The sequence below is a fragment of the Podarcis melisellensis genome, assembly GCF_964234715.1.
Source record: "Podarcis melisellensis genome assembly, chromosome: W".
NCBI classification, from domain to species: Eukaryota; Metazoa; Chordata; class Lepidosauria; order Squamata; family Lacertidae; genus Podarcis; species Podarcis melisellensis.
Genome location: NC_138535.1, coordinates 3,698,401 through 3,726,339, shown reverse-complemented (window position 1 = coordinate 3,726,339; position 27,939 = coordinate 3,698,401). Strand labels below are relative to the sequence as shown.

General features: G+C 45.2%; 1 protein-coding gene and 1 long non-coding RNA gene across 3 annotated transcripts in view; both read right to left on the bottom strand.

The window, feature by feature from the left end:
* LOC309361309 (putative helicase senataxin) overlaps positions 1-16,065 on the bottom strand; it is a 267,706-nt gene extending 251,641 nt beyond the window's left edge. For both annotated transcript variants that reach the window (XM_081896197.1, XM_081896196.1), the window contains exon 1: positions 15,926-16,065. The gene's annotated coding sequence lies outside the window, so the exon portion shown is untranslated. The remainder of the gene's footprint in view (positions 1-15,925) is intronic.
* A 4,787-nt stretch (positions 16,066-20,852) lies between these two features.
* LOC309361123 lies at positions 20,853-21,576 on the bottom strand. The gene is made up of 2 exons (XR_014164351.1): positions 21,536-21,576; positions 20,853-21,505 (listed from the first exon to the last, which is right to left on the bottom strand). It is a non-coding gene; the product is annotated as an uncharacterized lncRNA (long non-coding RNA).
* Positions 21,577-27,939: the final 6,363 nt, after the last annotated feature.

The window sequence follows — 27,939 nt, the reverse complement described above, 5'->3', positions numbered from 1 at the left end:
GAACACGGGAAGTCATCCAAAAACATTGAATTCGGAATTGATTAATTGGCTTTTTTGTGTGTATGTGATTTGGCATGATTTGGTATTGCATTGATGTGGCTTCCATTGGATTGTTATTAATGAATTTTTTAAAAAAATATATAGGTACATTTACTGGGGAGGAAGCCCTCCTGAACACAGTGTGAAAACATATATAGAAATGATCTGCGAGGTGGTATAAGGGGAGAAAAACTGAGGCATGTGTGCGGCAGGAGTGCAGGAAATGGAGGCAGTAATGAGAAGCAGGTGTGGCGAGGGAGGGACTTCATCCAGGCACGATGAGGAGCCGCATCTCTGCCAAGGGGAGGCAGGATCAGGACCAGAAACAGCATCAGCTGCACGGCTCCCTTTGACAGGGAGGAAGGGAATGGACCTTGCGAGATACATACAGGCACCTCAAAAGTGGTGGGTTTCTGAGTCCTCTGCCAAGTGGGTCTTAGTTCATTCATCTTCACAGACAATACTGAGCTGCAAATGTCTTGGAGGAGGAAGGGAAGGAGCCCTGCCTGCAATGAGCCCACCACATGTAAAAACAAAATAGTGCTTTCTTTGGCAAGTGTCAGAAAAAGGTGAAGAAATTCATCAGGCCACAGAAGTTTGGGTCTCTCAGACTTGCAAATGTCTTTATTTAATGCACTCACGACAACCTTTGTAGCTTGTGCACTTCTGCCTTAAGGCAGCCTTCCTCCAGGCAGGACACTGGCTGGTGAGTATTGTGCTCCCAAGCAGCTGGGTGGCAGCAGGCTGGGGATTCTGCCTCAAGGCATGGCACACTTCCTGGCAGAAGTGAAGCATACCTTTGCTCCTGCTATATCAGGGCACTGATAGGTAATGGGCAACCAAGGAGTTATCTTAATATCATTCAGGAACTAGTATTACATCTCAGCTTTTACTCCTCTCTTTTCAGTGTTTTTAAAATCCTTCAAGTTATCTTGGTGCTATAGGAGCTGGCCAGAGAAGGTCACCTCCCCCCACAGCAAGCCTAAACCTCAGGAAAGTGGGTCAAACTGTGGCACAGTGGGAAGCCACAGCATGAGCTCTTCCCTGGGCTTTCTGGGGTGAAGTGGGAAGGAGCATTGCTGCTGTGTCTCTCACACCTCCAAGGTAATGATGTTTGAACCCAGCCTAGGTGGTGGAGAAAATAGAACATAAGAAGAGCCTGTTGGCTCAGACTAAGTACCCACCGAGTCCAGCATCCTGTTCTCACAGTTGAAGAATGCCAATGGAAGAGTGTGGTAGATCACTGCCAGTTTTTGATAATGGATGGTAGATGTAGATCACAGGCTACTTGAAGTTGGACATGCCTGCCATATATCAACAAGCACCATAATAGCAGCGTTCGAAATTAGCCGGGCGCCAATCACATTTTGCAACAGGCAACCGGCCTTTTGTGACTGGATGGAGATGTCCGGGTGCCACCCTTGGGGCCTAGTATCTCCACCTGCCTGGCTACAGTCAGCTGGTTTGCCGGGCACCACAGCAGCAAAATACGCAAGATGCCTCTTTTCTCTGATGCAGCGCCTCTGGGAGAATCAGGTGTTTTGTGGGTTAGCGTGGCTGCAGAAGACTCGGCAGACCACCTGATTCTATGTCTTGGTTAATTAACAGAGTATTGTGTTTGTAATATTTTTATCTCTTGTTCTGACTCTATTACCTGATTTCTTACTAATCTTTCTTTTTTCTTTTTGTTAGTTCCTTTAAAATACCTTGAATAATTGCCTCTCTTATTTTTTGGTATGCATTCTGTTGGATCATATATGCCCTTCATGACCACCGTGCCTGTGTCCCACACCACATTTGCATCTACGTCTTTGTTGAGATTAAGTTCAAATTGTTATCTTAGAATCGCCTTCCCTTTGGTTACTACTTCTGAATTATTTAATACAGCCTCATTTATTCACCATCTGTAACCTTTTTGCTTCTCCCCCAATATTCCTGAAACCAAATCAGGTGTTCTGCGGGGTGGCACGGCAGTAAAAATAAAAAAATGGCACCTAGACATTTTGTTTTGGCACCCACAACCTAGGTCCCAGAAGCCACACGGCTCCTAGCTTTCCTATCCCAGTTTCTAACACTGTTGCTGGGACTCCAGTATCCATTAGCCCCAGTCAGCATGGCCAATGGTAGGAAAGGGCTGTATCTCAGTGGTTAGAGCACATGCTTTGCATGCAGAAGGTCCCAGGTTCAATCTTCAACATCTCCAGGTAAAACTGCCAGGTAACCCTGCCTGAAACCCTGGAGAGCTGCTGCCAGTCAGTGTAGACAATACTTGGCTAGATGGACCAAAGGTCTGATTCAGTATAAGACAGCTTCCTAGGTTTCCTATGGTGGGAGTTGTAGTCCAGGAAGGGTTATGGGTTAGTGAACCCTGCACTATGACGACCACAGGATGTTTATTTTTTACAAGCACACATATATATAAAATTATATATCAATGGAAAGATAATTTTATGAAGAATGTAATACAAGAAAGTTTGTTCAATTATCTGTATTCTATCAAAGGTTATAGCCAAATAACCAGAAAAAGGAAGCACAACTTGCTTAGGTTGATATGCTGTAGCTTTCCTTCATTGGAAGGTAGCCAATGAGCATGAGTGTTTAGATAGCATCAACAGTGTCTCCGAAAAATTTTACACATCACTTGGGAAGACAGGAGAACTAATATCAGTGTACTGGAAGAAGCAAAGATCACCAGTCTTGAAGCAATGATTCTTCAACATCAACTTCGTTGGACTGGTCATGTTGTGTGGATGCTTGATTATCATCTTCCAAAGCAACTACTCTATTCTGAACTTAAAAATGGAAAGCGTAATGCTGGTGGTCAACAAAAGAGGTTTGAAGACTGTCTCAAGGCAAATCTTTAAAAAGTAGTATAAATGAAGACATCTGGGAAACACTGGCCTGCAAGCGCTCCAATTGGAGAACAGCCTTTACCAAAGGTGTCACAAGGGAGAAACGTGCTAAGAGAAAGGCATGCTTGGCAAATCCACACTGTAATCAACTCCCGCCCAGAAACCAATGTCCCCACTGTGGAAGGACTTATGGGTCTAGAATTGGCTTCCATAGTCACTTACGTACTCATTGTTAAATCCGTGTTTATGGAAGATAATCTTACTCGGCTACGAGTAATTGCCAAAGAAGAAGGAGGAGGAGGAGGATTCAGCTATTGATGTTATGTACTGGAGCTGAGAGGACGACATTTGTCAGTGTTTTTATGTGATTCCTATCAAGTTGATTATTTTTTGTGTGTTCTTTCATTTAGTGAGCTTGTAAAATGTAATAAAATTAAAGGAATGGCACAAAGAGTTGACTGGTCACCCAGAAAGTGATGTAAAATAGTACTATCAAGTGAACAGTTATGAAGAAATTAGAATAAAAAATAGTGAAAACTTAACCAAAGGTGGCATTCCTAAATTTTTGAAGAGGTGTAAGGAGACTTAGACAAGGAGAAGGGGACGACAGAGGACGAGATGGTTGGATGGTGTTCTCGAAGCTACCAGCATGAGTTTGACCAAACTGCAGGAGGCAGTGGAAGACAGGAGGGCCTGGCCTGCTCTGGTCCATGGGGTCACAAATACTTACTTTACTTTATCAAACCTTTATTAGGCATTATGGAAATAAAACCTTAAAAGAGAAAATAACATATAAAAGCCTTGAAATATATATAAAAAAGGCAGCAGTTTGCTAAGTACATATATATATATACATATAGAGTCAGTGGTATTCCTTGTTAACCTGCTCCTTGGAGGACTGCTGCCAAAAACTCGGCTACCCCCGCCGTTACCCTTTGGTCAACGTCGGATAGGTAGAATCCCACACATTCACCTTGCTGCGGTTCCAGACCACCCAAAAGAGGGGACAGCACGCGTTGACGGAGCGTACCGTACAGTGGGCAATGAAGGAGAATATGCTCTACAGTGTCCGGGACATTCATAGAGCATCTGCAGAGTCTCTTGTTTCTAGGAATGTTTTGATATCTTCCCCTGACAAATGCTGAGGGAAAAACATTCAAGCGGGCCAGCATAAAAGCCCTACGTTGGGCTGGGATTATTAGTTTAGTGACGTAATTGGCTCTGCTATCTAAGATATTTAATTCATAGAATATGGGGGAGCAAATTTTGTTTACAGCTGCCGTAATATTTTGTCTCTCGACATCCTTTAGTCTAGTTAGGATATTATGGGAAATATATTGCTCATTAGAATTGTACAGGGACTCCAGCTCGACGCCTAAAGATTCAATCTTTTTTTCGAGGTGCTGATACCATCTTGATTTATAGGAGTCTTTGAGCAAATCAGCGAGCAGACTTGATGGAGGGCAGCGGAAGTGGCAGCGTAACCAGTACTTTATTGAGGTGGACCATGCCCAATATTCCATTGTGTGTATGCCTATTTCTGCACACATTGTTTCATATTTGATCATAGCTGGGAGTCCAAGAATACGTCTCAGAAAGCTAGAGTGAATCTTTTTTAAATCATTGTTATATGCTTGGACCCATAGCGGGATTCCATAGAATATCTGGGATTGCACTTTTGTTTGAAATATCTGGTTTGCCGCAGGAATAAATTGATTACCTTTCTGATAATGAAAACGGGCAACTGCTGATGAGATGCACTTTGCCTGTTTTATGGCATTTGTGCGATGGGTTGCCCACCCTAAATTGCTCTGGAATAAGATTCCCAGATACCTATAGATTTTCACTTGTTGGATTTCTTGCCCTCTTATTTTCCATTTCTCTAATTTCCAACCATTCGAGAAGACCAAAATTTTTGTCTTCTCATAGTTTATAGAGAGTTTGTTACATTCGCAATAGAGGATCAGTGAAGATATAAGACGTTTTAGACCCAAGCTCGTTAAGGATAGTAGGACAGCATCGTCTGCGTATAGTAAGAGAGGAACTGGTTTCTGATTAAGTTTAGGGGCATGTGATTCTATTTTTTGAAGGTAATCTGGCAAGTCTGATAAAAATAAATTAAATAGAAAGGGGGCAAGAATGCACCCTTGTTTTACCCCTTTCGAGATTGGGATGTCTGATGAAAGGTGACCTTTGATGTTAAGTTTGACTTGACAGGTATTGGAAGAGTGTAGATTTTGGATTAGGATCAATAGGCGCTGATCAATTTTTAATTCTGCGAGTTTCCTCCACAACTTTGGGCGGTCAATTGAGTCGAATGCACCACGAAAATCTACAAAAGCAGCGTATATCTTAGATTGCCTTTGGGATCTGTATTTTTCAACCAGATGCATAAGAATGAGACAGTGGTCTAGTGTAGAGCAACCTTTGGAGAAACCTATTTGTTCTTTCCCTGGTAAATTTAGATTTTTCATCCAGGTAAGGAGTTTAGATAAGAGGTGCTTAGCGTAGATTTTCCCTATCACTGATAGAAGGCTTATCGGTCTATAATTCCTTGGTTCTTTTGGGTCGCCATTTTTAAAGATTGGAATAATTATTGATCTTAGCCATATCTCAGGTATGATCCCATATTTATCTATAAGCGTAAACAGTTGGGCTAAGGGTTCTGCCCACCAATCTATATAGGTCTTAAATAATTCTATTGGTAGACCGTCTGGCCCAGGAGATTTCCCCGATTTGAAATTTTTAACTATCTCTCTAATTTCCTCTTCCTCTACCCTTGGCCACTCCTGGAGTTTAATAATTTTATTTTTAGTGGTTTCATTTCCTTTAAGTTCACTATGTAGATTGTTAAATACAGATGTAAAGTATTGGGACCATTTGGATTCTGCAATTGGTGGTAGAGTTAGTTGATTTTCGGCTTTCAATCCTCCATACACTAAGTTCCAGAACGCTTTGTTGTTTTTACTCTGAATTGAGTCAAATAATTGTAGCCATTTTTGGGTTGCGTATTTCTGTTTCTTTTCGGCCAGAATGTAATGATATTTTCTTTTTTCATCAAGATAAGAGGGCTCTAGTTTAGTGCGATTATTTTTAAATGTTTGGCGCAGTTTTCTTTTTAGCTGGAAACATTCATCATCAAACCAAGGGCTAGCGGTATGTTTAAGTACCCAAACTTTAGGTGGAGTACTAAGCTCTACAAACATTTGGAAGATTTCATTATAAATTTTCGGAATATCACTGTAGAAATTAGTGATCTTTAAGTTGGATAATACTTGTTTTCTCAAGTTGGCTGTAAGTTTTTGCCCCACTGCTACACTCATTTCCTGGGACCATTTTAATTGGGTCATTTGCTTGTATTGAGAAGGTTCTATGGTATTGTACTTAATGATTTTGGTTTCGTCCTTTAAGTTAATAGACAACGATAATGGCTGATGGTCGCTTTCAGTGCGCGTTCCAATTTTGAAGTCCATGATCAAATTTATAATATTATAAGGGACAAGAATATAGTCGATGACGCTGCATCCTCGGGGGGAGAAGTATGTAAACTCCCCGCTACTATCGCCTTTTGTTGAACCATTTACAATCTGCAAATTAAAGTTGTTACATAATTCAAGTAGGCGTAAGCCTTCGTTGTTAACAACCCTGTCTCTGGAGAATCGTCCTATTTTCAGGGCATGTGCGATATCATTTTCAGTATTCCAATTTAGTTTGCTACATAGTTGTTCATTGTTGGTTCCTACTCTGGCATTAAAATCACCTGCTATTATCAGTGAGGCATTTGGGTATTTATCGGTCAAGTTTTCTATATAAGAGGTTAGTTGTGACCAGTTTTCACTGCTGCTGTTATTTTTGGTTGGGGGGATATAGACATTTACAAGTAGCAAAGAATCTTTGTTTTGGGTTAAAAGTAGAGCTTGTGCAAGTGGTAAGCATTCTTCTAGTTGCTTGATTTCAAACCCTAAGTTGTCTTTGATCATACAACAGAACCCTGCTTTCGGCCGGCCCTTCGTGTTTGTTTTCGATGCGGGTTTCGTATAGGAGGTGAATCCGTTGATTTTGATATCTCTAGTTGACCATGTTTCTTGTAGAAGTATTAATTCAAAATCTTTAAAGAAGTTCATTAGGTCTGGGTCTCCGCCTTTGTTTCCCCACCCTGCGATATTCCAGGACAGCAAGCGTAGGGTCCGTTTTTGAGTTGGTGGCTGGTTGACAGCATTTAGTCATTCTAGTTCTGTTATTAAGTCTAGCGAGGGATTTTGTCTTGTGCAGATACAGCCATTTGTCGCTGCTTTCGGTGGGGAACATGGTGGTGGATCTCTTAGATTTTTTTTTAAAGTGCGGGAAATTAAAATTTCCTCCCTTTCTTGATTTTCTTCCTTAACTGTTCCTTGTTCCTGAGAAATTTCTGTGGCTGGTGGGCTGTTATAGACAGTTGGACTGTTTTCAGTCTCTACTTCCATTTCTTTGGCCTCATTTGATGTTGAGCTCAGTGTGTCAGGTCTGTTGGAGGTCATCTTTTGTTCGGCAATGTTAAGGTCCTTTGTAGTACTTAAGGTAGGGGTACCTATTTCGTTTGGAGCTAATATTTGATATCTCAGCCAGGAATTTGTGGTTTCATTACTGGAGTTTTTCCTTGCCATTTCATATTCTAAAGGCGGCTGGATTTGAAGCTCTGCATCTATACATTTGAAAGTTCCATTAGTAGCTCTCTTTTTGACTATGCATTTTGGGGAAAAAGCTGGTAAGTGTAAAGTTTGATTGTGTGTTGTTTCTACTGCATTTTGTTGACCCTGTTGGTGAATTTCGGTCAATCTGGCCAGGGTCACAAATAGTCGGACACGACTAAACAACAACAAGGAGACTTAGTCACTACAAAATCAGACTGGTAAAGGCAGGAAAAGGTGCACAACAGCATGTGACGATAGAGGAACTGAGAGACTGTACCTACGTGACAGAAGAAAATCATCTGGGTGTATACAAGATGACATGGCGCAACGTAATGTGAAGTTGACTGCTAGCACTGTTCAGCGCAGATTGAAGGAATATGGTCTAAATGCTAGAATTCCATGGAATAATAATAATAATTTATTATTTCTACCCCGCCCATCTGGCTGGGTTTCCCCAGACACTCAGGGAGGCTTCCAACAAAAGATTAAAAATACATTAAAACATCAGTCATTAAAAACTTCCCTAAACAGGGCTGCCTTCAGACGTCTTCTAAATGTCAGATAGTTGTTTATTTCTTTGACATCACCACTGAGAAGGCCCTCTGCCTGGTTCCCTGTAACTTGGCTTCTCACACTGAGGGAACCGCCAGAAGGCCCTCTGGGCTGGACCTCAGTGTCCGGGCAGAACGATGGGGGTGGAGACGCTCCTTCAGGTATACTGGACCGAGGCCGTTTAGGGCTTTCAAGGTCAGCACCAACACTTTGAATTGTGCTTGGAAACGTACTGGGAGCCAATGTAGGTCTTTCAAGACCGGTGTTATGTGGTCTCGACAGCCGCTCCCTGTCACCATTGTTTTTAAAAAAGGCATTGTTATCTCTCAAACAAAGGTTGAAAAGATTAAACTGAGCTAAAACCCATGTTAACTGGACAGCGGAACAATGGGACAGTGCTATTTGGAGTGATGAAACCAAAATCTCTTTGCTTAGTAGTGATGGCATGAAATATGTGAGAAGAATCAGAGGAGATTTACATCCTACTTGCATTACACCTACCATGAAACACCCAGTTAGTGTTATGATCTGGGGTTGTGTGACAGCAAAAGGTGTGAGCAGAATTTGCATCATTAATGGGAATGTAAATGCCCCCAAATACATAGCCTAGAGACCTTAACCCAGGGCTCAGCAAACTTTTTCTTTCTTTTTTTAAAATAAATGTTTATTAGTATTTTCAATAATAAAACAAAAACAAAAAAAACAAAAAATAACCAACATACAAAAATAAAAACACATAAGTTTTCAATTGCTTATTTTCTTTTACCTTATTTCTCAGACCTCCTCACACCTCCCCTTCTTGTATTCCAATTTAAATTGTTAACTCAGCAAATCCTTATTACTTATTTCTCAACCTTAACTTAACTTAATAATTTATTTTAACATATTATTATTTTACTTTTTCTCTTTAGTCTATTTCCTCAATTTATTTTTGCTAACCTTATTTTCATTTAATTTAGTTCATTTTAAAAACCAGTTTTGCCTTATCCAAACTTAAACATCAATACTTATACATTAATACTCATTCTTAAAACATTTTTCTAAGATCGACCAATATTCCCTTCCACGAATTTCCCAATTTTCATACCAATAACAAAACAGAATAAAAACAGAACAAATTATAATTATGTCCCCTTTGGATTTCCAAACTCCACCCCCCCCTTTCCCGGTTTCAGTCCCCAACAAGTGTCTATCAATCAATCTACTATCAGCCTGGAGATCTCACATCCGAGGCTCTTAATTCTCTCTCAGTTCCTCTCTGCCGGTCTTTTTGATAGTCCTTAACATTGAACACCAAATCTCAGAGAGGCTCCGGCCCAACAGGATTCATATTTCTTCCAGCCAGACCTCCATACTTAAAAGTGGGGCCTATGGGATACTCCAAATCTTGTTTCTTGCTCCTTTCAAAACCAAATGTCCCCAAAGCTCCAACTTCCACCATCAAATTTGTAATCCTTAGGTCTTCAGATCTCCACATAAAGAGATCTTTCCATTTTTCAATCTCCAATTCAGGCCAGACTTTCCACATCAAATTTTTATCTTCCTTTGTTGCCATCATGTCAGGCCTCAAGCTCTCCTTTAACACCTCCAGAATTGCAGCTCCTCCTTCTTTTTCTTCAAAGACAACATCTTTCTCCTTCTCCAAATTCTCAAAGCTCTCAAGTTTCTCTGTTTGCCCAGTTGAATAGGCTTCCTGATTCAAGTCCTTATCAAACTCAATGATGTTGTTTACTGTTAAGTCCAGAGTTGTAGCATTTGTAGCCAAAACATCAAGTTGGCCTTGTATCTTTCCCAAGAGAACAAATGCTCTGTCCAATTCCGCCTGGATTTTCCCTCCTCCAGCCATTCTTGTACTGTCCCAAAACCCCCTCTAGAGGGATTTTGGTTCCTTGATATTCCTTTCAGCTCAAATCCAAAAGTCAAGTTAGTTTGTATCAGCTCTTCCTTATTTTCAAATTGTAACAAGTATAACCAGCAGAAATAACAAAAACAAAGTTCTCTTTTTCCGTCTTGACAGCTAATTTGACAGCTGTCAAACTCTTCAATATCTCATCAACAGGCTCTCTCGCGGGGCACTCCCGGGTCCGGGGGGGGGGGGGTGTGACACTTCAGCTCCCAAAATTAGTTCTTTATCCTCCAGTAAGATTTCTTATACTGCCAAACCGTGAAATTAAAAATTTTAACCAAAAAAAAGAGAGTTCTCTCGACCCTAGTTAGCAGGTCCTTTGCTTTAAAGTTTTTACAAAACGGGGAGGCGGACTTCCTGTTCAAGCCTTCCCCGATCGTGCCTAATTCAAAAATTTTCTTTAAAGATCCAATTTCCGTACTACTCACGGGTTGTTACTTTACAGTCCAATTGCTCACAAGAAGAAGTCAGCGCTCTCCGACAATGGCAATGCGGCTTCACTCCGCAGAAGGAGCAGTCTACTCTCAGCACCGGGCCGCTCACCCCATCCCTGTTCCGGAGCCTTTAAAAAGTCTCCTTCGCAGCTCGGGGGGGGGGCGCAAATGGTGCCCGCCGAGTCACCACGCTCACAGGCTTCACCACCTGTGAATTTTAAGGGTCCCCGCGTCGCCGCAGCGGCAAGACCCGATCCTGCGGAGCCGATTCCCTCCAGAGCTCAGAGGGAATCCGCCATTAGTCGATCGCGCTAACCCGGAAGTCGCTCAGCAAACTTTTTCACCAGGTGGCCGGTCCACTGTCCCTCAGACCTTGTGGGGGGGCCGGACTATATTTTGAAAAAAAGTAATTACTGCATTCCTATGCCCCACAAATAACCCAGAGATGCGCTTTAAATAAAAGGACACATTCGACTCATGTAAAAACATGCTGATTCCCGGACCACCCACGGGCCAGATTTAGAAGGTGATTGGGCCGGATCTGGCCCCCGGGCCTTAGTTTGCCTACCCATGCCTTAACCCAATCCAAAATCTATGGAGCCGACTAAAGAACCTTGTTAGTCAGAAGCAACTCAGCAATAAAACCCAATTAATAGAGGCAATAATTCAATCTGGGTTTCACATTATTACAGCTGCAGAACTAAAGAAACTTGGTTCACTCCATGGGAAGGCGTTGTAAGACCGTAATTAAAGCTAAAGGTTACCCAACTAAGTATTAACTGACATGGTGAGAATTTTTGTATATCTCATTCTTTGTATGTGTTTCATGTTTCTTCTTGATGACTGCTGTTGTAATAAATAATCCTTCATAACATTTATTGCATTACATTCTTCATTAAATTATCTTTCCATTGATATATAATTTTATGGTATTACTCAAAAAATAGTGGTGTTATGAGCCATCAAACCTCGGAAATACACTTTTTCCAAAAGGTTTCCACAATTTTGGCCACTAGTGTATACAGAGTGCCTCCTACATTCCTCACAGAAAGTAAACTTTTCATTCAAGAAAAGCTTGCTTTGCTGTGTGTAACTATGAATTTCACATTGGGCAGCATGGGCACCACAGAGTGCAAACATCATATGGGGACAGATAAAGGGAGAGCAGCATTAAAGAAAAGAAAACCAGATTCTGTAAGTGAGAGCAATTAACAGAATGGGGAGACTTGTTTGGAACAAACAGTGACTGATTCCCTACACCGGCAAGCAAGCACCATCTCGCCTGAACTTGTGAACTGCAGGGAAGGCAAGGGAGGGAAAGTAGCAAAGTGATTGGAAGACCCAGCCCCAGAAATCTTTTTGTCTTTGCAGACAAGTTATTTATGATTTACTGTACAGAGAACACAGACAGGCAAAGCAGCAAAAGCTTTCCACAAAGGTGATAAAGGATTTGCCCATCTGCCACACACCTTTGCTTTGGGCAGTGTACAGAGAAGAGACAACATGCAGAGCATCCCAGAATGGCTTCCCAGAGCCCATCACCAAGAGTATCCTGCTACTGCTGCCACTGTCCACTCCACACCTGCTCTTTCAATCTTTCTGGGGTCATCCAGATGGTGAACACAGGAGCAGCCACCTCACTGCTTCACAGGAATTTTATAGGTGCCACAGTAACACTCACTTGCCTTGTATGGAGGCAGTGCCCCCCTTTTTCTCCCAGAGTCCCACACCAACATTTGGAAGGCATTCTGCTTCCCACGTAGGGGACTTGAGAGGGTGGTGAAGGGGAGGGGGAGAGACAGGCTCTGCTGCTATGGGGGTAGTTAGGAGGGTCAGAGCCCAGACAGAGGCTGGTGGGAATGCAGTAGCAGAGGAAGATACTCAGAGACAGCGGGGAGCAACCTAGAAACCAAGTCAGGACTGGGGCTCAATTTCATATACTTGTCTGTTTGGAAGTATAAGTGACAGAGAGGACATAGGAAGTTGCTTTGTGCTGCTGAGGACCATTGGCCCAACTTTCTCAGTATTGCATACCCTTGCACACCCTTCAAGTATCCCTATTTTCCAGGGAGAGTCCCAGAATTACGAAAGCCATCCTGGCTTCTGATTTGATCTGGGAATGTCCCTGTTTCCCCATGTCAGTGCTGCCGCCACCAAACTCAGGGAGGAGCCGGCACTTGTCCTGAGCTGCGGCGGTGAGGGAGCATCCTGTGGACTCTCCATGGCCATTGCCGCCGCCACCAACCCCCTCCCTTGGGTAGCTCATAGCGGCTGCTGGAGAACGGGTGAGGATGTGGAATGTTGGAGGGCAGAGTATTAGCTACACTGAACCACTTCCCTGAGGGCACCACTGAAAACTACAAAGGCTTACATCTCCAGAAGCACTGATGTCCATATCACATTCACTTGGGTATCACTCATTGGAGCCAACTCCTTGGGGTCGAGGTACATTCGGCCCAGGGTTCAAAACGAACACGTGCGTTTTGCAATTCAATAGCGCCACCTTGCAACCAAGTTTAGATTTCCTGTTGCAATGTTGCGACTAAAATCTCCAGCAAGGGCAACATCCCTAAGAGCAAGCACAAAAGCTGAAAACCTGTTACCAGGTTGTTGAACTTAAGGCACTCTGCAAGAAGCCTTTAGATACGCAGGAAGAAGAAATCTGATTCCATTGTGCTACTGTTTGCAAGAGCTGCAAAGCAAATTGTCTGCTGGTCTGCTGTAGAAAAAACAGCAGAGCAGCTGGTTTTTTCAGCCCACCCCCACACCTCCCCTCCAGAGCTGCTCGAGTTTAAGCAATGACCTTGGTGAGATAAAGAGCTCAGCCAAGAACAGCAAAGCCAGAGAACAGAGGCTCCGTCTCCATAGCAACAAGACCAGATTTACATACCTCACAGAAAAAGGAGACTATGACTCAGTTGAGGGAGTCAGTAAGTAGACTTACAAGACTCTCCCCAGACTTCAAAATAGATCCAGAATAAACGGTCCTTAGAACAGAAGATGGACCAACAAAACAAAGATGCTGCAGATAGTGTGGAAGCTATGGGACTTAGGGAAAACTTCCCACTGACAGGCACAAAGGCTCATAACGTAGCATCATGCTGTTCCTTTGCCTCTATGCTGGCCTTGGAATCCTCACACATGTTCATCAGTGGATGAACCATCAGGAAGACTTGATCCACTAATTCAACTTGGCTCTGATAGAGAGAATTTATTAAGAGAGACTCTGAATACAGTCCTGGATGAACATCAGACAGACCATAATGGTGGCATGAAAGAACTTACACCACATATGCATACAGGCTGTGTGGACTATGAAGTAGACCTGCACACGTTATACAAATCACACCACAGCAGCGAGCATCAGGAATCTGCAAACCTTAAATATCTGGCACAAGAACTTCTAGAGAATGGTGAGCAAGAAACTGCTGTGCAAATATTTCCTGCTCGGCAAGAACAGCTACATGGCCAAAAGAAAAACTTGCATCTACCTGATGTTTCTTCTCAGGAGACTCTTCAAGAGTTCGACCTTCCAATATTATTAAAAGAGTCAGAGCAATTAAATAAAGATGTTCCAATTGAAGGATCTTACAAAAGCCAATCATTTTGTCAAATGAGACAACCCGCATAGAGACCCCAATGGAATGACTATTATTGTTATTCATTCATCCAAGGTCCATGGACTGTTACAACAGTTAAAACACAATTATTCAAAAGCAATTTGAAACAATTTACTGTCACAGAAATAAGGTGGCTTCTAAAAATATGCCCAAGCAGGCAAATGCATAATTTTGCAGCCAGCCAACCCTTGTTGATATTTTTTTGTTGGGGGGGGGGGTGGAGGCAACCAGATGGGGAGAAATGGATTCAAGTCCCTTTTTAACTTTAAAAATTCAGAGTAACCCTGGATCAGTCACTGTTTCTGAGACCAGTCAATCTCACAGAGCTGTTTGGTGGATAAAAAGTGGGGTGAGGAGGGAATAAACCTTCACCAGCACTAGGTACTACCGTTGCTAAGATTGGTGGTGGGGCTAACCTGCCCCCCCAATGTTTTATTCAAGTAGACACCCCTGCATGCTTAAGTTACAGTATAAAATACCCCAATTGTGCAACGATACAATATAGCTCTGTATTTAGGATACTATCTAAAACGCTCCCCACTCCAATCCCCAGCAAGTGACAGGGTCATAGCCTGTCCCATCAGGCTCTCTTTTAAACCAATTCAGACCACTGTTTACACAGACTAGCAGCAACCATCCAGAGTTTCACACAGAGGACATTTCCAGGGCCATCTGGAGATGCTGGGGATTTAAACTGGGACCTTCTGCATGTGAAATACTGTATATGCTCTACCAGGAAATTATTTCAGCCTAGGTGGTTGCAGTGGGGATGGGGGTGGGGGTGGGGAAATATAAATGGGCAGTTCTCTGGTGGATTGAAGTATGTGTCATAGGAGGTCAAACACACAAGAACCCTCTCCTGTGTGTGTGCAGATCAAGAAGGAAAGTCACATATTTGGGGGTTCTCCCCAGGTGTGTATTAGAAGGGAAGCAGCAAATGCATGGGATGTTGTTCTTTTTGTGTGTATGTGCGTGCGCAAGAGAGATTAAAAAAATGGCGGGGAGACTCTTCTGTGCTGTTTAGCGGGGAAAACAATCATATAATAATAATAAATTTTATTTATATCCCGCCCTCCCCAGCCGAAGGCGGGCTCAGGGCGGCTAACAACAATTAAACAGTACAAAAGTACAGCATAAAGTACAGCATATGGGAAGAAAATGCGGAAAGGGGGGCTCCTGTGTGCCTGCTGCGAGGGGAAACCTGAGTTGCATGGAGAACAAATGAGGTGAGAAAATATGTCCGTTGAGGGCATGGGCGTAGCCTGTTGGGATATGAGTACTACGCAGCTGCGAATAAGCAGTTCGATGTTTACATCACATGATGGGTCTAACCGTGGGAAGTTGGCAGGGGCACCAAAGTGTGGGTGCTGGAAGGCCTGGGGGTGGAAAAATTGGGGGGAGGGAGCAGTTTTTTTCAGTTTCCCCCCCCCAAGCCATTTTTTTTCAGGAAAAATTGGGGGGGGGGGAGTGTGTGGAATATTCAACCTATATCAAACTTTTTTTTTCAATTTTTCCGGGAAAAGGCGGCGTTGGAAAAAAACAGAAAATACCTGGGGGTTTTCCCCATTTTCCCCGGTTTCCCCCCAGGCCTTCCCATCTCTAGTCAGGAGAGAAACAGCCATATATAACGAGAGCACCCCTCTCCTGGCATGGGGGAGAGGAGGAGAAGCAAAGGCACCTTCTAGGATGTGATAGAAATGACGGGAGAGGAATACAAAAAAAAGTTGTGAGGAGTAGCTGAGAGAGAAGGAGAATAGAAGTACCAGCACCCCACAACAATAATTCATGATAATTAACTGTTGTTGTTATGATGATGATTTTTTTGTACTCCCCCTTCACCACCGCCCCTTACCTGCTTCTCCGGGCAGGAGTCTCCGAGGCAGTCAGCTGCGCTCTCTCACTCCTTCCCAACCCTCACACCGCCAGCCCGTTCTCCTGTTCTGGGGCTTTGCCTCGCTCCCTCCAGGCATTTCCGGTCGGAGTGGCCCATCCCACTCCGCAACAGAAAATACTCATCCTAGGAGGTGGCCCCGCTCTCCTTCTGTCCCGCCTCTGACCGGAAAGAGTAAATTTTAGACCAGTATTAGGAAGAACCTCGGAGCCACTTCCGGCTCTGCTTCCCGCTTCTCGGTCTCCTTACGGACTCTGCATAGACTTAGAAATCTATAATTCTTCTCATTCTAGAGACGAGACTTCCGAGTTATCTAGGAAATGCCTTGCTCACACACTGCGGCTGCGCGATATGATTAGACTGAGCAGAAGTAAAGCGAGGCGGGAATACGGGACTTGAGCAAGGCGGTGATTGGGCGGCAGAGTCCTCACAGGAAAAGGGAAAAAGGCGGATCCAGCTGATTTTAAACGGATCCTCATGAATTCATATGATTTTTTCATTCAAATTAAATAAAACCACAATGATACTGTAGGTCAGTGTTTCCCAACCTTTGGTCTCTAGCTGTTTTTGGACTACAGTTCCCATCATCCCTAACCACTGGTCTTGCTCGCTAAGTATGATGGGAGTTGTAGTCCAAAAACAGCTGGAGACCCAAGGTTGGGAAGCACTGCTGTAGGCCATGTCTTACTCTGTAGGGGGACTGGGTTAAAGGCGGATCTACACGGATCCTCATGGATCCTCCACTTTTTAAAAAATAACTCCAACAAATCCAGTGTTAAATCACACCTGGAAGGCACCCTACAGACTGGACTATAAACAACGTGGATCCAACACTTTGCCGCGCTGCAGCACCACAAAAACATGGATCCACAGCATGGATCCTCATGAAGTCATATGATTTTTATATTGAAACAAAATAAAAACACCATGATACTGTAGACCACATCTTAGTCTGTAGGCAGAACCAAACAAATCACGCATCCACTGTTTCATGGTGCCGCAATGGCGCAAAAACATGGTTAAAAACATGGATCCTCATGGTTTTTGCACTAGATCAGCTCGAAGTCACCATCAGATCAAACATCATGACCATGGGCACAACATGCACCACAAAAATCACAGATCCACGGCTTCCTGGCCATACCGTGGCCCAAAAACGTGGTTCTGAAGCACGGATCCTCACACTTCTAACATTGGGCCACCACAAACCCACCGTCAAATCACATGTCATAGCCGGGGGCACATCCTGCACCAGAAAAAACTCAGATCCACAACTTCCTCACCACTCCATAGCCCAAAAACGTGGTTTCGAAGCATAGATCCTCATGGATCCTCACGCTTTTTGCACTGGGCCACCCATAACTCACCGTAAAAATCACACGTCATAGCCAGGGGCACAGCCTGCACCACAAAAAAACTCAGATCCATGGCTTCCTTGCCGTTTTAGGCGCAAAAACGTGGATTCGAAGAACGGATCCTCATGGATCCTCACGCTTTTTTCATTGGGACACCCCTACCTCACCATCAAATCACACATCATAGCCAGGGGCATAGCCTGCACCACAGAAAACTCGGATTCATGGCTTCCTGGCTACTCTATGGCCCAAAAACGTGGTTTCGAAGCACGGACCCCCATGGATCATCTTGTTTTTTGCATTGCCCACCCCAAACCCACGGTCAAATCACACATTGTAGTCAGGGGCACAGCCTGCACCACAAAAATCTAGTATCCACCGCTTCCTGATCATACCATGGCTCAAAAACCTGTTCTTGAAGCACGTAGCCTCATGGATGATCTTGCTTTTTGCATTGGCCACCCCAAACTCACCGTGAAATCACACATCAAAAAATGTGGTTTTGAAGAACGTATTGTCATGGATCCGCATTGAGCCTCAGATTTTTTGCATTGGGCCCCCCAAACTCACCATCAAATCACACATCATAGCCAGGGGCACAGCCTGCACCAGAAAAAACAAGGATCTACAGGTTCCTGGCCAAACCACGGCCCAAAAAACATGGTTTCGAAGCATGGATCCTCATACATCCTCATGTTTTTTGCATTGGGCCCCGCATAACTCACTGCCAGATCACACATCGTAGCCAGGAGCACATCCTGCACCACAAAAAACAAGGATCTACAGCTTCCTGGCTAAACCATGGCCCAAAAACATGGTTTCCTCATGCTTTTTGAACTGGGTCAAACTGTAGCACCCTGCTTGTGGTTAACGCTTAGCTGGAATGAAATATTCAACGCAGCAACAGAGAAATTAAAATAATAATTTATTTGTCAGACAAATAAATGAGAGGCACAGTGGTATATGGTTACCAAGCTCTGGCCTGCCTCCTGCCATTATGGCCAGCACTTATATTCCCTTAATCCAGCCCCCTTTGCTCCTCCTTGGGCTGCCTCTGTTCAATCAGCCTGGTTGGATTTCCTATTGGCTGATTGCTATAACTAATCACAAAAAGATACACCCATATCCTCCTGTCCTTATATGGAACACAAAGAGCTATATATAAATGACAAATAAGTAATAATATATCTTACATGGAATCTTAATTACCAGCTCACCTCTTGCCCTCCTTGCCCTATTGCCTTCTAAAACAAATGGTTAATCTTACATTTTTATCTTCAAGGATCTTGAGTTAATCATCATTGAAAGATCTCCTTCATTTGAGGGTCTTTTAAACAAATGCCTGACAACTATATATCAGAAGTGTTCGATGGCGTCTCCTGTCTGGCAAGGGGGGCTAGGCTCATTTGCCCCTCTGGTCTCACAGCAATATGACTCTATGAAATAAGAATTTAGCATTTCTTTCTTTCTAGATCCTTTGCATAATTACATTTAAGCCAGCATATTTCATACATAACATATATAGCTTTTTAGAAGGATAAATCTCCTCAAAGTAAAAGGAAGGAACAGTTTACAGCCTCAAAATAAAAAGTGAAGAAAAAAGTCTCTTCCCCTGTTTACACTCCCCCCCTTCTCCAGCCAGTTGTTTTCAAAACCATTTGCTCTTGGCCTTTTACCCTGTGGCTCAAGTTTAAGAGAGGCCCATGGTATCATTTTACTATTTGCCCATTCCTAATTGTGTTTTCTCAGCCTGCAAGGGCAGTGTATGTAATTCCCCCTTTTTATGACTTTGAGAATTGTTTTTCCTGCTATAAATCAGGGGGGCCACTTATCTAGGAGGATAGCCAAGGTTTTCTGCCTGGCATGAAACATTTGAAAATCTAAGCCCATTTAATTTAAGAACCTGATCAAGATATAAGCCAATATAAGTCTTGATTAAAAATGCAGTCTATATTCAGATGCCACATTCCCCCCTTTCAAGCTCAAGGACCTTGCTTACCAAGCGTCCTTGATAGCTTGATCTTCATCATATTCCTGAGGTAAAGCTCTGTATAGGGCCATGATATGAGGTAGAGTTTCATTTGAAACCATCTTGCTAATTGTACTTCTAAAACGTGAGATGATACATGGCACCATACATAAAACCATTATTACTACCGTCAAGAAAAACAAGCAAGACAATAATATCCCTTTGAGTCCCGCAACATTAGGTAACCAATTGGTGAGCCATCCCATATCCCATCCTTCCCATGTTTGTACTGGGACATGTGCTATATTCTCCATCTTTGTGGCCAACACACGGATTGCCTCACCATTATCAGAAATGTTAAAGCAACAGGCATTCCCTGTCAAGTTCAAGACTCCACATAGGCCTCCCTGCCTGGCAAGTACATAATCCATTCCCATTTTCAGCTGCAAAATGGCGGCTCTACTTTCATCCAACTGTTGTGCAATAAGCCTCAAACTCTGGGCCGTTGCATTGGTTACAAGTTCCACTACTGCTTGCAATCGAATTATTCTGTTTAGATTATAAATAGGATCCCGTGCCCCTTGTATGAGCTCACCAGGATTCCAGGAGGCAGGATCATAATAGGCTATAATGCGCTCTGGCGGCCAATCATCAGTACCGCTCCAACTTTGGGTACTTCCTCCTGCTATACGAGAAATATCAGCATTCCTTCGTGTTCGCTTAGCTGAACTAGTGGGCATAATCCACATTGGTGGTAATACCCATCCCAGGAAACAAGTCCCACTCCATTTGGAAGGGAGTTTCTTGTATGCCCATTCTCCACATATCCACCACAACCATCGGGTCTGAGGTTTTTGGTACGTGGAGTACAGAAGGCGAAAATATCAAAAGAGGTAGAGAGTTCACAGTGCAGTATGTTAGATTGCCTTTTTCTGTCACAGTTATGTTCCATACCACTTTCCATGCATGAATAAAAGGAGGTGCACAGGGCAAGGTATTCCGAGTTCGATACGTAGTACCGTGTGCCCAGGTATGACTATTCTTAATATAATCCCAAGTATAGTGACAATGAGAAGAGCCTATCATGGTAGAATCAGCTGCATCTGATGATTTATGTACACAGAATTCCCCTTGTACAGGTATAACTCGTAATGGTTTAGTTGAGTTCCATCCGGGGAAATTCTGTACTTCTGTTTGGTGTGGCATTTCGCTTACCATACCAATGGCATCTAATGGTATCGGTAATAAGGGCATACCTCCCTCTGAATCATCTGGCCCAAGAGAGCAAACAAGGCAATTAGTCCTATTTGCAACATTGGCTACCATTTCAGCTAAACCTACCCACATATTGTGGTCATGGCTGAATCCATATTTAGCAAATTTGGTCAGATTCAAGGACCCTTCCCTTTCCCAAGGGATCAGGATTAATAATAAAATCATGTTGATGTCTAGCATATGCATTCCTTCCACAAAAGATTACCTTATTGTGATAGCAAATAAATATTAGTCCCAATATAATTCCCCCAGTGACAGAAATGGGGAACCACCAAGACCAAAACATATATCCCAAGGATCCCCAATGTGTAATATCTCTGATAATTGTTCCACAAGGGGGCAGTCAATCAATTGTATAAGAGAATCTTCCCGTTCACAATTGCTGGTTTAGACGCTCCTCAAGCTTCAGGCGTGCGCAGGTCAGCCAGCTTCCAGGTTGTGGCTGCAGCAGGCCGGTCGTCTAATGTTGCCCGTGACCTAACCCGTTCCCGGTAGGGCTAGATACAGGGGTTTTTGGAGAGAGTTAGTTTTAAAGGATTAGAGGGGTCACCTTTGCACGTCCAACTGCCTTCGGACTTCTTCAAACGAGAGTGATGAATCCAGGGGGTCACCTCAGCTACCTTCACCGCTGTTAGAATAGAGAGCAGGACGGTGTAAGGTCCACGCCACTTAGGTGCAAGTGGATCACGTTTCCACTCTTTCACCCATATGCTATGCCAGCCTGGAGCTGATGAATCGGCTTGGCAATGCTGCACGGCGTGTGCTTGAGGGCCCACCTGTTAAGATAAAAAACAAACAAACACGGGAGAGAGACAAAAACACGGGAGAGATTGCACTTGTCCCTGTGTCACATGGTCTCCTATTTGTTTGAGGTCAGTTGGAATATCCTGAACAAAGGAGGGCGGCCTCCCATACAGGAGCTCAAAAGGTGACAACTTAAGTCTTTTTGTGGGTGCACACCTAACACGAAACAGTGTTATGGGTAACACGTCTACCCTCCTGAGACTTTAGACCACGGGTGTCAAGCACAAGGCCCGCGGGCCAAATCCGGCCCGCCAGACCTCGTCATGTGGCCCGTGTAGCCAGCAATTCCTGGTGTCCGTAAGGGCCGCCCCCGCTTCCCCCGCAAGCCCTTTTATCAATGACAAAGGCAGGAACGCTCCTTCCGCGCCTGTCCGGCTCTGCAAAAGGCAACCCTTTCACACGCTTGATTTGCAACCCAACCCAGCCGCGCGGTGCCCTTTCGGGTTTCTCCCTCTCCTCCTCGCCAAGCCCCGAATTGAGCCCGCCCTCCGCTGTCAAGGCCTGTCTGGCTCGCAGTACCTATTGCGGCGCTTGCTTCTGTGAAATGCGGACTGCTTTCCGGCTCTCCGCCCTCGCTTTGCCCGCTTGGACGGAGCAAAGCACACAACACCGGCTGTGCCATCGCGGGGTCCGCGCGTGTAAGAGCCGCCGCTGCACACAAAGCTAGGGATCCTTCTCTCTCTTCCTCCCTTGGTTCACCTTTGGCCCTGATCGGAGAGGCCTGATCCCGGGCCATCGCTCGCTCTTCCCTCTTGCACGGGTGACTCGCCCGCCCCCGCCTCCTCCTCCTCTCCTCCCAGAAAGGCAGGCTGGATGCGGGACGGTCCCTGCACCTTTAAAGTCCTGCACATTTTCTGCAGTGCGTACAAACACCGAGGTCTAGCTGCAAAGTTAGCAAGCCTAGGCCCTTGTTAAGGTGGGCTTGAGGAGGGTTGGCTCGGAAAGCCGCTCGGGTCGCTCTGTGCGCGCCCCCCTCCAAGCAACCCACGTGCAACGGGTGCTGGCTGAGCAAGGTCGCTACTGTAAAAAATAAATAAAGAGAGCACGAAAGCAAAACCCGCGCACCAGGGGAAGCTTGGCCGGAGGAAGCCGAGCAGCGTCGGCGTCGGCGCCTTGCTCTGCTGGAGAGATGGCAGCCGAAGTTGTGTCACCTGCTGCTGCTGCTGGCCCGTGCCACCTTAAGGGCCGGTTGTTGGTGCTGTGGAGTGGGAGGTTGTCAGCAAGCACATGGGGATATTAAAGCAGCCTGTGCTTTTCCTTTGCAGGCTTGGCACAGCCCGGCCTGGTCCCTGGGGTGCAGGGCCGTAAGAGATGGAGGCAGGCTGGGCCCTCTCCCTCCTGGGTGAAGCACCTGCCGGAAGCCTCGTGGCAATCATCCCCCCCCCCCCGGGGGCACACGCAACAGACACTGGGGCCAACGGAGCGTGGTGGGTTAGGGTGGCAAATGCCTCTCTGAGCTCCGCAGAAAAGCTGAACTTGCACCAGAGCCGCCTCTGACCCACATAATGGGCTATTGCCAGCTTGTATTTTAGGGAGCTGGTTTCTTGTTTTCAGCCTTGCAGCAGCAGTACCCGACTGCACACACTTAATGTGATCTCACAACAATCCTAGGAGGTAGGCCATGGTTATTCCCATTGTAGAAGAGAGGAGAAACGGAGTGATATAATGCCAGCAGTAGTATAAATATGTCCCCATACATGCACCATACAAATAAAGAGTGGACACATAGTCCTACAGATACAACCGGCCCTTTGAGGGTGACCAAACTGTTGATGCGGCCCCCGATGAATTTGAGTTTGACACCCCTGCTTTAGACATATTAGTGGGCTTCTGGCATGCCCTGCAGATGCCTTGCACAAGCGTCTGGCGGTAGGTAGTAAGCCTGGCCAGGTGAATTGCATTGTTTGGATCCCAATTAGGATCTTCCAAGGGAAAGTTGTCCTGGAGATGATGGTCAATATTATAAATATTTCCCACTCTGGCCTGCTCACGCAAATATATCTGTGCCTTTTCAATTATGTCTCTCCTTTCCTCAGTGGTGAAAAGAGTATTCAGGAGCTGGCGACAATCTGTCCAAATAGGACTATTACTATTGAGGTCACCAAGTCCATCATAGCCTGAGGTTTTTCTGCGAAAGATGGGGTGTTTTCCAATTCATCAGATCTGTAGTTGTGAATGGAATACATTGCAGGGTCGAAGTTCGAGGTGGCCGTGGTCCAGGTTGCCCATTAACCAGCACAGGCTCCTCAAGTGCATCAAATACTCTTCTAAGAGGGGCTACTACGTGACCTTTTTCTTCACTTTGCTCTAGGGGCCTCAAATCATAGGGGATGGTATTTGTCCCAAGGCGTTCTTTTAGCAGCTTTATACGCCTGGCTGTATTGCTTGCTGACCGATTAAGGTCTCCCTGTAACTTCTGTAATAATTCTCTAGGACTTGGATGTACAGGGGTTTGGGGTAGGCAATCAGTTGTTCCACTAAAAGAGACTGTAGATGGAGTTCTACTGGGACTCACAGGTGGAATAACCACTTCTGCTTGGGCTTCATTATAGGACTCCAATGCCTCCTGAAGATATTTATCATAATCTATCAAGGAATCAAGCTCTGTGACTCCACCCCCATTATTCGTTCCACTTTCTTGCCTTGGGGTTACAACTGGTGGAGGGTTTGAATTAGGCTCCCTTCGATGTGGAGCATAGGGTGGAGGTGGAAGCACCTCTTCCTCTGGTCCCTCAAAAATGGGTTTGAGTTTATTTGGCAAGATTCCTTTCCTAGCTTCGGCTTTTACAGCCAATAATTTGCATCGTTGGACTTTGCATTCCCTTATCCATGGAGGATTTTTTTATTTAATGTGCTCAGTCAGGAATCTATATATGAAAATTGTTCTGGGCACCCTCCAGTTTCTTTGGTGATGTTAGACCAAAGTTTGCTTACTAAATTTATATCAAAAGTTCCCTGAGATGGTCATCCTGTATTTTCTTTTGGCTACTCTAATTCACATAACGTTCTCAAGCGCTCTGGCGTCATTTTGACTCCATATGCCCCTGAGAAGGCTTTCTTAAAATTATTTAACATACATTCAAGAGGTATATTTCCCCCTTTGAACCCCCAACTCCCATTGTATGGCCCTGTGAAGTATCCACTCAGTCACTCACACACACGCCTTACTGGGAAACGAAGTAGTACTCACTCCACACTTAGGTCAGCTACACATTGTACTTTCTCACACATGCAATGCGCTAGATACTTCCACACTCTACCTCCCAATCTTCCCTTTTCCCTACACCAGATCACCATCTGATGTACCCAGCCACCTAGCGTACTCAGTTCCCCTTTACTGAGACGCAGAAGTTTGATCAGGACTTCTCTTCCTCCCAATTAATTGGAGGGCCAAAACCCCTTAGTGCACTTACCCTTAGCTGGTTGCCTGTTTATTTCTCTGGTCCCCCCCGGTCCGTCGCCGTCAGTGGGCAGGGTATCAGACAGACGAGACTTCTGCATTCCCCCTGGAAAAATTTACCAGTGCGCGCTGGGAAGCAGTTTAGAGATCCTCTCTCTTGTACCCTGTCCAATAGGGCGAAGGGGCTGCGTTCCAGCAGACCACTTATCCGAGTCGCAGGCACCATAAAATGTAGCACCCTGCTTGTGGTTAACGCTTAGCTGGAATGAAATATTCAACGCAGCAACAGAGAAATTAAAATAATAATTTATTTGTCAGACAAATAAATGAGAGGCACAGTGGTATATGGTTACCAAGCTCTGGCCTGCCTCCTGCCATTATGGCCAGCACTTATATTCCCTTAATCCAGCCCCCTTTGCTCCTCCTTGGGCTGCCTCTGTTCAATCAGCCTGGTTGGATTTCCTATTGGCTGATTGCTATAACTAATCACAAAAAGATACACCCATATCCTCCTGTCCTTATATGGAACACAAAGAGCTATATATAAATGACAAATAAGTAATAATATATCTTACATGGAATCTTAATTACCAGCTCACCTCTTGCCCTCCTTGCCCTATTGCCTTCTAAAACAAATGGTTAATCTTACATTTTTATCTTCAAGGATCTTGAGTTAATCATCATTGAAAGATCTCCTTCATTTGAGGGTCTTTTAAACAAATGCCTGACAACTATATATCAGAAGTGTTCGATGGCGTCTCCTGTCTGGCAAGGGGGGCTAGGCTCATTTGCCCCTCTGGTCTCACAGCAATATGACTCTATGAAATAAGAATTTAGCATTTCTTTCTTTCTAGATCCTTTGCATAATTACATTTAAGCCAGCATATTTCATACATAACATATATAGCTTTTTAGAAGGATAAATCTCCTCAAAGTAAAAGGAAGGAACAGTTTACAGCCTCAAAATAAAAAGTGAAGAAAAAAGTCTCTTCCCCTGTTTACACTCCCCCCCTTCTCCAGCCAGTTGTTTTCAAAACCATTTGCTCTTGGCCTTTTACCCTGTGGCTCAAGTTTAAGAGAGGCCCATGGTATCATTTTACTATTTGCCCATTCCTAATTGTGTTTTCTCAGCCTGCAAGGGCAGTGTATGTAATTCCCCCTTTTTATGACTTTGAGAATTGTTTTTCCTGCTATAAATCAGGGGGGCCACTTATCTAGGAGGATAGCCAAGGTTTTCTGCCTGGCATGAAACATTTGAAAATCTAAGCCCATTTAATTTAAGAACCTGATCAAGATATAAGCCAATATAAGTCTTGATTAAAAATGCAGTCTATATTCAGATGCCACAAAACCAAACTCACCGTCAAATCATACATACAGCCTGCACCACAAAAATCCAGGATCTACCACTTCCTGGTCATACCGTGGCCCAAAAACATGTTTTTGAAGCACGTATCCCCATGGATCCTCACGCTTTTTACATTGGGCCAACCCAAAATCACCGTCAAATCACACATGATAGCCAGGGGCACAGCCTGCACCAGGAAAAAAACAGACCCATGGCTTCTTGGCCGTTCTAGGCCCAAAAATGTGGTTTCGATGCACGGCTCCTCATGGATCCTCACGCTTTTTGCATTGGGCCAACTGTAACTCACCGTCAAATCGCAATCAAATCCTCATTGATCTTCATGTTTTTTGCATAGGGCCCCTCCCTAACTCACCTTCAGATCACACATCATAGCTAGGGTCACAGCAGCAACACACACACACACACACACACACACAAATTCCACGGCTTCCTAGCCGCTCCATGGCCCAAAAACGGGGTTTCGAAGCACGGATCCTCATGGATCCTCACTCTTTTTGCACTGGGCCATTCCAAACTCGATGTCAAATCACACGTCATAGCCAGGGGCACAGCCTGTACCACAAAAATCTATGATCCACTGCTTCCTGGCTGCTCCATGGCCCAAAAATGTGGCCGTTATAGACCCAAAAACGTTGTTTCTAAGCACGGATCCTCATTGATCCTCACGCTTTTTGCACTGGGCCACCCATAACTCACCGTAAAAATCACACGTCATAGCCAGGGGCACAGCCTGTACCACAAAAAACATGGATCCACGGCTTCCTGGCCATACCATGGCCCAAAAACATGTATTTGAAGCACATATCCTCATGGATCATCTTGCTCTTTGCTGCTGCTGCTGGGCGGGCCGCTCCCTTTCCTGCCAACTCCATCTGGCCTAGGGGGCGGAGCCTGCACTCACCGCCACAGCTTAAGAGGCCTGAGGGAGGCTTCCGGGACACTGCTGCTGCTGCTCTAGTGAGTGCTGGGTGGGCCGCTCCCTTTCCTGCCAACTCCATCTGGCCTAGGGGGCGGAGCCTGCACTCACCGCCACAGCTTAAGAGGGCCTCCATCAAGGCCTCCGGGACACTTCTGCTGCTGCTCTAGTGAGTGCTGGGTGGGCCGCTCCCTTTCCTGCCAACTCCATCTAGCCTAGGGGGCAGAGCCTGCACTCACCACCACAGCTAAAGAGGCCTGAGGGAGGCTTCCGGGGCACTGCTGCTGCTGCTCTAGTGAGTGCTGGGTGGGCCGCTCCCTTTCCTGCCAACTCCATCTGGCCTAGGGGGCGGAGCCTGCACTCACCGCCACAGCTTAAGAGGCCTGAGGGAGGCTTCCGGGACACTGCTGCTGCTGCTCTAGTGAGTGCTGGGTGGGCCGCTCCCTTTCCTGCCAACTCCATCTGGCCTAGGGGGCGGAGCCTGCACTCACCGCCACAGCTTAAGAGGCCTGAGGGAGGCTTCCGGGACACTGCTGCTGCTGCTCTAGTGAGTGCTGGGTGGGCCGCTCCCTTTCCTGCCAACTCCATCTGGCCTAGGGGGCGGAGCCTGCACTCACCGCCACAGCTTAAGAGGCTTGAGGGAGGCTTCCAGGACACTGCTACTGCTGCTCTAGTGAGTGCTGGGTGGGCCGCTCCCTTTCCTGCCAACTCCATCTGGCCTAGGGGGCGGAGCCTGCACTCACCGCCACAGCTTAAGAGGCCTGAGGGAGGCTTCCGGGACACTGCTGCTGCTGCTGCTCTAGTGAGTGCTGGGTGGGCCGCTCCCTTTCCTGCCAACTCCATCTGGCCTAGGAGGCGGAGCCTGCACTCACCGCCACAGCTTAAGA